This window comes from Pongo abelii, chromosome 5 (genome assembly GCF_028885655.2).
Source record: "Pongo abelii isolate AG06213 chromosome 5, NHGRI_mPonAbe1-v2.0_pri, whole genome shotgun sequence".
NCBI lineage: Eukaryota > Metazoa > Chordata > Mammalia > Primates > Hominidae > Pongo > Pongo abelii.
The window spans coordinates 165,744,308-165,756,260 of NC_071990.2; the positions used below are offsets into that span (position 1 = coordinate 165,744,308).

Consider the following 11,953-nt stretch of genomic DNA (forward strand, 5'->3'; position numbering starts at 1 on the left):
TTATTATATGATAACATATAATTATATTATAATTTATAGCTTCCATTATAGTATTATAATAAAGTTAAAGAAAGTTTTAAGCAGAAACACATTTTATCCACAATTTCACCAATGTATCCACTGTTTTCATCATTGCATTTTCTTTGCATTCTTTGCTCATATTTTTGCTTGTTCTTATGTAGCCATAATCATAATTTATATTCTCTTTGTTTACTTTCTATTTCACTGTAAAATATTCTCCCCACATTGTGTATTTCTGAAGACAGTGAGCAGCTTGGGTCTTAGCTTTCTCTGTTCCAAGTTAAATAAGCTAAATCCTCCAACATTTTCTCAAGGGTCTTAGTTTCCACTCACTTAGCCGTTGTAGCTGTGCATCTCTGGATCCTTTCCAGACGCAACACATTCCTCAAAATGAAGAAACTGAAGCTACACCCTAGTACATGCTGATCCCTTGTTTTTCATCTTTGCAGAATAATCTGTATTGTTCAGCTGTCATTTCATTGCAGGCTGTGCCCTATTTTAAGAAAATGGGTTACTTGAAAAATCCACATTTACAATACAGATTAACTGGAGAGCACTTATTATTCACAAAGGGTTCTTTGTCTTTAAAAAGATTTACTGTAATATATCTTTAAATAGCAAAATTTCTGGCACATGTGAAGCAGGTTTGATTGAGAACAGCATAATTTACATATGACTTTTGGGGAACAAAGCTACTATGTAAAATGAGGTGCACTTACTCTGTCAGGAGCAAATGTCCACATCTTTCTGCCAATGCCCAAGGGCCCTACATTTCTGATCTCTGAGTTGGGCCTTTAAACCCAATTTGTAGGCTTTGGTTGTCCTTATTTAAGACCAACCATGGGACAAAATTTAGTGCCTCATGTAGGGCTTGGCTGGTTTCATATTGTTGTTCATTAGACACAAAAATAACTGTATCTTGAAATTTTCATTTAGCATTGGGGAAGTTAATAGACTCCTTTAGTCTCTCATAGGGCTATTTAATGAACTGAACTATAAGAGTCTATTATGTTTGTTATAGTTATATTGGCTAATAATATGCCTTCTATTTGTTCAGTATGCAAAATTATTTTTTATTATAAATTCTTACCACTTTTCACCCTCCTTTTAACTCCAATGCTTAGGTGACAATAGACATTTCACATGAAAAATTATTGTTGCTTTGACTAATAAATATTATACTGCTACTTTTTAAAAGAACTTAGCTTCTAGAATATCTGAAGACTGAAGCAAACTTGCATCATGGGGAAAAGACTTATAGACCATGGGTGTCTTTTTTTGGTGAATTTGATGAAAAAGAAGGTGAAAAGGCAACTCACAGATTGAGAAAATTATTGTAATTATATTATTCAGTACTCAGGATCTAGTATTCAGAACTTATAAAGAATCTTTACATTTAAAGTATAAAAAGACATAACCCAATTAAAAGTGGGCAAAAGATTTGAGTAGATAGTTCTCCAAACATGATATATAAATGGCCAAAAAGCTCATGAAAAGAGCTCATGAAAATTGCAGTGACACACCATGTCACACCTACTTAGTTGCCAATAACAATGGTAATAATAATAATAATCAGATGATAACAAGTGTTGGTAAGGATGTAGAGAAATGGAAACCTTCCTCCATTTATGTGGGAACGTAAAACGGTTCAGCCATTGTGGAAAAGTTTGTCAGTTCCTCAAAAAGTTAAACAGAATTACCATATGACCCAGAAATTTCACTCCTAGATATATCCAAGAGATTTAAAAACATGTCCACACAAAAGCTTGTACACAAATGTTTATAGCAGCATTATTCAAAATAGCAAAAATGCGGTAACAACCCAAAGGCCCATCATCTGATGAATGGATAAACAAAATGTGGTTTATCCATTTATCCCTACAATGGAATATTATCCAGTCATAAAAAGAAATGGAGTTCTGATGCTTGCTGAGAGGTGCTTGAACCCTGAAAACATTAAGGTGCATGAACAAAGCCAGGCACAAATGACCACATATTTTATGATTCCATTTACAGTCATGCGCTGCATAACGACATTTTGGTCAACAATAGGCTGGATGTATAACGGTGGTCCCATAAGATTATGACACTGTATTTTTCTTTACATTTACTGTGGTTAGATATATAGATACCACTGTGTTACAATGGTCTACAGTATTCAGTACAGTAATGTGCTGCGCAGGTTTGTAGCCTAGGAGCAATAGGCTGTACCATGTAGCCTAGGTGTATAGTAGGCTACACTATCTGGGTTGTGTAAGCACACTCTATGATGTTTGCATAACAACAAAACTGCCTAACAACATGTTCCTCATAACATATTCCCATTGTTAAGCAATGCATGACTGTATATGATATATCCAGAACATGGAAATCCATACAGACAGAAAGAGATGAATGGTTGCCAGGGGATGGGGGTAAAAACGGGAACTGGAACTAACTGCAAATAAGTCAGGGGTTTCTTTCTGGAGTGATGGAAATGTAGAATTAGATAGTAGTGATGGTCACACAGCATAGTGAATATATTAAAAATGACAATTTGTACACTTAAATAATGAGTTTTATGTTATATGAATTATATCTCCATTTTTAAAAAAGGTTGAGTTGATAAGACTCTTGTTAAAGACACTTGTAGAGGCTGTAAACAGAGCACTGAAAGAAAAAGTGCCTTGTAAGAGCTAAGAAACTAAAGGAAAAAAGCGAAATGATCCTCTACTCAAACATGTACAATTTGCATTTAAACCAGAAGTTGAAGAAGGATCAAGGCTAATAGTCAAGGTCTAATAGAAAAAAAACTCATTATACCTTATACCAATTCTCGTAACACCCCTATCTTCCTAGTAAAACCATACAAGCAACAACAAACAGAAACAAAACCAAATACAAACAAACCAAGACATAACAATACTGGGCAGGGATGCAGGTTTGTTTAGGACCTCAGGACCATAAATAGAATAGTCGGTCCCTCCTTCCCTGTAGAACAAAACTCAAATGCTAATTCTGTCTTTGATGCCTCCTGAGAATGCATATTTTATATTTGTGTATTATGTTTTGCTTTCTTTCATGTTCCTTTATATCAACATAGCAAATATTTGCTTTCTCCTGGGAAAATTAGTGGAATCTTTAGTTTGTTATGCCCCAAGGATTAGTAAGGCATTGCCTGCTTTTCCTTCACTGTGACCTCAAGGACTCTAAATTTCCCTGTGATTCTATTCTTATCCAATATGTAGGTGACCTTTTGTTGTGTTCAAAAGATGAGGTAAGCTTTAAGACAGATTGCATCTCTACTTACTGTTTTAGTTCAGAAGGAGCAGCAGGTTTCCAAAGAGAAGCTACAATTTTGTCACAGCAAACTTCATTATCTAGGGCATGCTTTATCCCAAGCAGATAAATCTCTTACTTAGCACAGACTACAGAGCCTTCAAAATTTGCCCGGGCCAGTAACTAAAAGACAATGAAGAAGTTTCTGGGTCTCACTTGTTACTGCAGACAGTGGGTTCCTAACTTTTCTGCAATTGTCACACCACTCTATGACTTAACCAAATTCTTGGTGACCAGACATCCTTCCCAGAAGCCTAGACATGAACAAGTTTTCTTTCTGTGAGTTCAAGTTAGCCATTTAACAACTCCCACTCTGCTCACCTAATCCTCTCTGCATATTTTTTATGTAAGAGACAAGCCCTTTGTGCTCTGACTCAGCCTGGGAAATCATCAAGACCAAGAGCTGTTATGACTCAGTGGCAAAAACCTGGGCATATAGTCAATGAGCAACAGCCGCAGTAGCCAAGCTAGTGGAGCCTTTGCTGACTTGATGTTGGGGTCTCCTGTGATTTTTTTTGGTCAATCATGTTGCAGAATCTTTGTTGCTCATTAAAAACTCACGACATTTCTTAGCAAGTAGGCTTACCTCCCATGACATCCTATGACTTTACCCCTCATATACTTAATATTCATGAATCTTTTAAATTCTACTACTCTTCTTCCATTACCTCGAAAAAGGGGAAACCCCAACCTCTGCTTGTGAACTATCCATACTCCTAATAAATTTACTAGAAGCCCCTTTAAAAAATGCAAACTGATTGTTGATGGGTCATGGATTAAGACTGAAACAGGACAATATTAGGTAAGTTAAACTGAAACAAATCACATTTCATCCCGGGATAAAAAATGCCTTACCAGAGCCAAAATCTACCCAGACTGGAGGAAGAGATAAAAAACAGTTAATATGTACACTAGTAGTAGTTATGCTTTTAGGGAAGTCCATGGTCTTGGAGTGCTTTGGAAACAAAGAGAGCTTTTGACTTCAGTAGGAGCCCCAATTAAGAATGTTCAGCAAATTAAAGAATGTTTGAGGCCGGGCCTGGTGGCTCACGCCTATAATCCCAGCACTTTGGGAGGCTGAGGTGGGCGGATCACGAGTTCAGCAGTTCGAGACCAGCCTGGCCAACATGGTGAAACCCGGTCTCTACTAAAAATACAAAAATTAGCCAGGCTTGGTGGCGCCCGCCTGTAATCCCAGCTACTCAGGAGGCTGAGGTAGGAGAATAGCTTGAATCTGGGAGGCCGAGGTTGCAGTGAGCCGAGATCCTGCCACTGCACTGCAGCCTGGGACAGAGCGAGACTTCGTCTAAAACAAACAAACAAAAAGAATGTTTGAGTGCTCTAAGGCTACTATAAACGAAGATCAAGTTCATACAAAATGGAATAGTCTGGAGGCTCAAGGCTGATGGCGGGGGATTGGTTCTGGAACCCCCATGAGTACCCACATCCATAGCTACTCAAGTCCCTTAAATAAAATGGTGTAACATGAATATAACCTCTGCTCACCCTATCATATCCTTTAAGTCATCTTTAGATTACTTATAATACGCTAATATAATGTCAATGCCATATAAATAGGTGTTGTGCTGTAGTTTAGGGAATAATCACAGGAAAAAAAGTCTGTACATGTTCAGTACAGATGCCACCATTTGTGTCTTTTCCTTGATATATTCATCCCCAGTTGGCTGACTCTCCAGAGAAAGAACCCATGGATACAAAGGGCTGCTATATTATGGCAGACAGGCAGCCCCGCATTGAGATCCTAACCTTCATAGTACACCAAGAGACTAAATCTTTAGAAAGGTTCAAAGACATTATTATAGAATGCAAGAGATTAGCTCCAAAGTACAAACAAAAAACAAAAAACCCTCAAATGGATGCTTAGAAAACTTTTTGCAAAAAATTACTCACTGCAGGAAGGAAAAATGGCCAACACAGTCAACATCAATGGGGAAATTTTGCTAAAATTGTTAAGGTTGTGTGTGCGTCGGGGTCTATGCTGCATGTCTCCATCTGACCAGCAGAACACTGTTAAAATGGTAAAAGTGGGTGAAGGTGGAACATGGGCAAGAGCCCAACCCTCAGCACCCGTTTGCTTATCTCCAAGTGGATTTCATTTAACTACCCTCTTCATTGGGTTTTGGATATGTCTTGAAAATTGTCTGCATATTTTTAAGATGGACTGATGTCTTTCTTTGCTGAAATGCTACAACTCTCATAATAGCAAAATTACTTGATTTTGTGTTCCTAACCTTGGGGATTATGACCAATCTCTTAAGTAACAAGGGACTCCACTTTATTGGGACTGGTACCAAAGAGCTTCTCAAAGCCAAGGCCCTTACTCAGAAACTTTACTGTCTACATCATTTCCAATCTCCAGGAAAGGAGGAAAGAACAAGAAAAATTCTAAAACTCAAATTACAAAATTTTCAGGGATTCTAGAAATTGTAGGACCCAAGGTATTACCATTGGCTTTAGTGACAAGGTCACCTGTTTCTAGGACTCATTGATTCTACATGGATTAGTGACAGATAGGCTCATATATCTGTGATACCACTTCCAATCCTAGACACCACACAATTGCAAATAGACATGGTCAAATATTGCTGGAACTTTTGCAGTATGTCCCATTGTATCAATAAGTGCAAGCAGCCTTTTCTCCATGTCCTTCTAAACAATCTTTATGTTACTTAGAACTCAAATACCTGGTCTTCTGAAAGAGACACCAGAGAAAGACAGCTTCCAAGCCCCAATGGAAAGGATATTATCAAAGGCTATTAACAACTATCACAGTAGTAAAATTCCAAGAGGTCAATTATTGGATTCATGTTTTTCAATTATAGAGCAAAAAACTATCTTCAACTCACTAGAAGACTTTCTTTATTAAAGATCTCAAGTCGAAGCTTCTTAGAACCCCCCAGAAACAGATAATCTTCAGAAAGAGACAGCTTCTACCTAAGAACTTTGAACTAAGTTAATGACTACGTGAGATGTGGACAGCTTGTACCTAAGGTCCCCAGAATGGGACTACAGATATTCATGCTTCAATTTGCATTCTTTTGTTCTTTATTCTTGTAGCTATGGTCTTCTCTTGTTAGTTTAAGGCTACCTTGACCTATGTTACACATAAGACCCAGTTCTTAACATTGTTCCTTGCATTCTTATTTACTCCTTTGTATGGGCACCACATCTGGCTACAGCGTACTTGTGAGCTGGCTAAAGCGTACAGCTAAACTGACTGTTGGATTTTTATGCATTTTTCTTTGGAGCTATTCAGTTTCCCTTAGGTCCAACTTCTTGTAATTAATCAGTTGATTTTATGGGTCTAACTAATTAATGAAATGACTCAACCATTAGGAGATTTTATTTTAGTCGTCAAACACAACAAAAACTAGAAATCTAAACAAACCTTATCTTGTCATACTAGAAAAAGAAGTTCATGTCACCACCAGAACAATACTTGGGGATCTTTCATGGGAGCTAGCTTTGATAACTGAATTCTCACAGAAATATAATATAGAAGAGAATTAAGGAGTACAAGGTGGGTATTCCTTTTACGGATCTTACAAGTAAGACACATCACTTTTAGTTTGCTTTAGAATTACCTACTCACTTAGATATTAAAAAATTTATTGCCTAGCAGTGAACTGTTATTAAGCGGCACTAAAACATCCCAACACTATTTAACAATCCTGTAGAATGTTTTTGCCAAAAATATATCATTCTCCCCATTGACTGGCATTGGATTTATGGCACAAAACATACTGACTATTACCCAGAAACTGGATTGGAACTTGCTACTTTGGTAAACTGGTGCTTGTCTTCAGAATAGGTGATCAGAACTGAATATTCATTTTGATCCATTCATTTCTCTTCTGGGAGAGTAGATCATTTGATGATTTAACTTAAGGAGAAAAACTGGACCTTGATTTAAGAATAAAAACTAATAACTAATAAAAACTAATAAATTTTCTCTTTTCATCTTAACTTTATGTTTTACAAGAGGCCCAGAAAGTAAGGAAAGTCTTTAATGCCATGGTTTAGAGACTAGCAACCATTCCCAATAAAATGGAATTCCCTGTTACTTAAGATATTGGTCATAGTCCCTCGAGGATCTAGAAAGGCTTTATGAGGAAGTTAATGAAATAGGTCAGAGAATAAGAATGTTGTACTTATATGGTGAAGACCTTGCTGGAATCTTTAATATTAAGAACGTGTGGAAAATAAACACATCAATCATAACATTACTTAATTTTGTTAATAACCCTGTATTTGGTTTTGCCAGCTCTTCAGATGGGGAATGGGATCTCCCCTCTTCCTTTACTTAAGTCACTCTTAGCTCCTTGCTGAAAAGCAGACTACAAATCTCATCACAACCCTTCTCTTAGTGTTGGTCTGTCCTGCGGAGTGCAGGTGTATGATCTCCAGAGACTTAAATGTTGTTGTGTAGCCACTGCCCTTAAAATGATCCAACAAATAATCATCCAGCAAAAAGATCAGGAAAACCAGATGTTAGAATTAGCAGGAAAAATACGTTAAAAAAGTGATTATAACATTATCCCCTCCATTTCATGGAAGTTTATACAACCATGCCCAGGACTTGATATGCAATTAGAAACCTCAAATAGTGGTGAAGATATGGATCAATTATACTCTTAGACATGTTAATAGTCTATCCTTCAGTTTAGGATGACAACAAGGGGGACACTGAGAAACAGAAGCTTCTCTATACCCACACCACAGCTTACTATCTACCTTAACACAACTTTACTATTAAATTGTCTTCATTAACATAGCTTTATTGTTTCAGGAAACTTTTGCCCAGGGAGATAAAAGTTGCAAATAACTTTCTGAAAGACTAAAAAACTACTCAATAGAAAGCATCAAACTACCATTTACTCAGTAAACATCTTGCTTCAAAATTTTTGCCTACTGTGTACATCAATCTTAAATTATATATTAACAGATCATTCTTCTTTAGGAATAACAGAACTAGATTGGCTTTTCTGCTTGAAACAATCAAAAAACAAACAAACAAAAACAAAATAAACAAAGCAATGTTTTTTTTTGTTTTTTTTTTCAGGCAACCAAGCATAGAGATCCTTGAGAGATAAAGAAAAAACAAGATGAGTCCTATAACAGCTCAGCTTATTGTTTTGAGGACATTTTCAGGTGTAGCACAGGGAGGAGAAGCTCAGAAGACTCTCTGAGTTAAGGAGATTGAACAAAGAATCAAGGAGGACCAAAGCATCTGGAGTACAGAGTACCAGAGTATATAAAGATATGACGTGAGAGAACCCTGAAGATTTATAGAAGGTTCCCCTTAATTATTCAACAAAGCATATACAGATCAACACAGATGTACGAGGAAACCACTTGGAGCTAGGAAAAGAGCCATTTGAAAAGATTAGAGGTGATAGTACTGAATGCTCATACAGGACTGGGGACTTTGACTGTTTCAATAAACCATGCTAGAAAACTCAACCCACAGGGTATTGGGTAGAGTACTTAGGAAGGTCTTATCTCTGTTGCAAGGAATGACTGGCCCTAGACAGAGCACTGCTCTAGACATGCCTAACAAATCATAAATGAAAGACTGAAAAAAATCAAGTTGTTCATAAAAAATTTAACTGCATTACAGAACAAAATTCAAGAATGTTTAGAAGAATACAGAAATGTCCCACACTGAAAAAGATAAACTTTTCAATGTCAGGCATCTAAGCAAAGACTACCAGACATAGAAAGAAGCGGGAAACCATGATCCATGTGGGAGAATGCACATATAGTTAAAACTGACCCGGAAGTGACCCAGATGTTAGAATTAGCAGAAAAAATACATTAAAAAGTTATTATAACATTATTCCGTATTTTCAAAAAGTTAAGTAGAAACATGGAAGACATAGAAAAAAAACCCAAATTGAATTTTTATAAAGATAGAAACAGTGTCTGCAATGAAAGCATACTGGATGAGACGAACAATGGTTTACATACTGCAGAAGTACATTTTAATGTGCTTGAAGACATAATAATAACTGTAGAAAATAAAACACAAGGAAAATATTAAAATGAAAAGAGCATCAGTGAGCTGTGAGTGAACTTCAAATGACATAATAGATATTTAATTGTAGCCCTTAAAGGAGTAGGAGAACAGAAAAAAATATTTAAAGGAATAATAGTCAATCATGATGAAAACTATAAACATGCAGATGCAAAAATCATCAACCCCAAGTAAAAAATGAAGAAAACTACACCAAAGCCATCCAGAATCTATAAGGAAGTCAAACAAATCAGCAAGAAAAAAACAAACAATCCCATCAAAAAGGTGGGCTAAGGACATGAATACACAGTTCTCAAAAGAAGATATACAAATGGCCAAGAAACATATGAAAAAATGCTCAACATAATTACTAGGGAAATGAAAATCCAAACCACAATGCGATACCACTTTACCCCTGCAAGAATGGCCATAATTAAAAAATAAAATAATAGATGTTATTTTTCGTGGTGAAAAGGGAATGGCTGAAAAGGGATGTGGTGAAAAGGGAACACTTTTACACTGTTGGTGGATTGTAAACTAGTACAACCACTATGGAAAACAGTGTGGAGATTCCTTAAGAACTAAAAATAGATCTACCATTTGATCCCGCAATCCCACTACTGGGTATATACCCAGAGGAAAATAAGTCATTATATGAAAAAGATAATTACACGTGCATATTTATAGCAGCACAAGTTACAATTGCAAAAATATGGAACCAGCCCAAATGTCCATCAGTCAATGAGCTGATAAAGAAAATGTGTTGTATATATATATATATATACACACACACACACCATGGAATACTATTCAGCCATAAAAAGGAACAAAATATGGCATTTGCAGTGAACTGAATGGAATTGGAGACCATTATTCTAAGTGAAGTAACTCAGGAATGAGAAAGCAAACATCATGTCTTCTTGCTTAAAAGTGGGAGCTAAGCTATGAAGACAAAGGCATAAGAATGATACAGTGGACTTTGGGGACTTGGGGAAAAGAGTGGGAGGTGGGTAAGGGATAAAAGACTACACATCGGGTACAGTGGACACTGCTTGGGTGACAGGTGCACCAAAATCTCAGAAATCACCACTAAAGAACTTATCCACATAACCAAACACCACCTGTTCCCCCAACACCTATCAAAGTAATAAATAAATAAATAAAAATGGCTTAAATCCAATGATAAAAATAAAACCTTAGAAGCAGCCAGAAAAAAAAGACATGATATTTACAGAAGAACAAAGATAGGGTGGGAGCAGATTTCTCATTGGAAACAATGCAAATGACAAAACAGTGGAGGAGCAACTTTAAAGTACTAAAAGAAAAAAAAACCCTGAAGCCAGCAGAAAGAGCTTTCAAAAACAAAGGTGAGATAAAGATATTTTCGGACATACAGCACCTGAAAGAATTTACCACCAGCCAACCCATACTACAAGAAATTTAAAGGAAGAGCTTCAAGGTAGAAGGAAAATGATACCAGATGGGAATCTGGATCCATGAAGAGCACAGAAAATGGTAAAAACATGGATAGTTGTATAAGAATTTTTATTAGTAGTATCTCTTTTAAAGATATTTAACAGTTTAAACACAAATAATAATGCATTGTGGGGTCTACCACATAAAAAAGTAAAATTTATTAAAACAATAGCATAAAGTCAGGGAGGGGGCCAGGCATGGTGGCTCACGTCTGTAATCCCAGCACTTTGGGAGGCTGAGGTGGATGGATCATGAGGTCAGGAGATTGAGACCATCCTGGCTAACATGGTGAAACAACCCCTGCCCCCATCTCTACTGAAAATGCAAAAAAATTAGCTGAGCGTGGTGTCAAGCACCTGTAGTCCCAGCTACTTAGGGGGCTGAGGCAGGAGAATTGCTTGAACTGTGGAGGCAGAGGTTGCAGTGAGCGGAGATTGTGCCACTGCACTCTCCAGCCTGGCGACAGAGTGAGACTCCATCTCAAAAAAAAAAAAAAAAAAAAGTCGGGGAGGGGAGAAATAGAAATATATAACTCGTAAGTTTTTATACATGAAATGGTACAATACTACTTGAAAGTAGATGGTGATAAAGATATTTACTATAAATCCTAAAGCAACCACCAAAATAATACCACAAAGAGTTATAGCTGAAGAGCCAACAAGACAAAATGTAATCATAAAAAAGACTCAATTCAAAAGAAGGCAGAAAACAAGGGAAAGGACAATAAAGAACAAATGTAACAAATAAGAAATAAATGAAAAATTATCAATTAAAACCTAATCATATCAATAATCACATTAACTACAAATAGTTTAAATACCTCAATTAAAAGGCAGAGATTGTCAAATTGGCTAGAAAAGCAAGGCCCAATTATATGTTGTCTACAAGAAACACACTTTAAACTTAAAGGCACAAATAGGTTTAAATACATAAGTATGCAAAAAGATATCCCATGCTAAGACTGTTCAAAAGAAAGCTTCAATGTCTGTATTAATATCACGAATATTTTAAAAAATTGTCCAAGATAAAGAAGGTAATTTTATAATGATAAGGGGAACAATTGGTCAAAAGGACTTAAAATTATAAGTGTTTATGGCCTTG

At 36.4% G+C, this 11,953-nt stretch overlaps 1 long non-coding RNA gene across 2 annotated transcripts in view; it reads left to right on the forward strand.

Annotated features, from left to right (window-relative positions):
* Nucleotides 1-11,694, forward strand: part of LOC129060127 (uncharacterized) — a 51,674-nt gene extending 39,980 nt beyond the window's left edge. Inside the window, exons 5-6 of one of the 2 annotated variants that reach the window (XR_008526551.2) lie at nucleotides 6,767-6,880; nucleotides 8,423-11,694. This is a non-coding gene — a long non-coding RNA (uncharacterized LOC129060127). The remainder of the gene's footprint in view (nucleotides 1-6,766; nucleotides 6,881-8,422) is intronic. The other variant, XR_008526553.2, reaches the window with a different exon arrangement.
* Nucleotides 11,695-11,953: the final 259 nt, after the last annotated feature.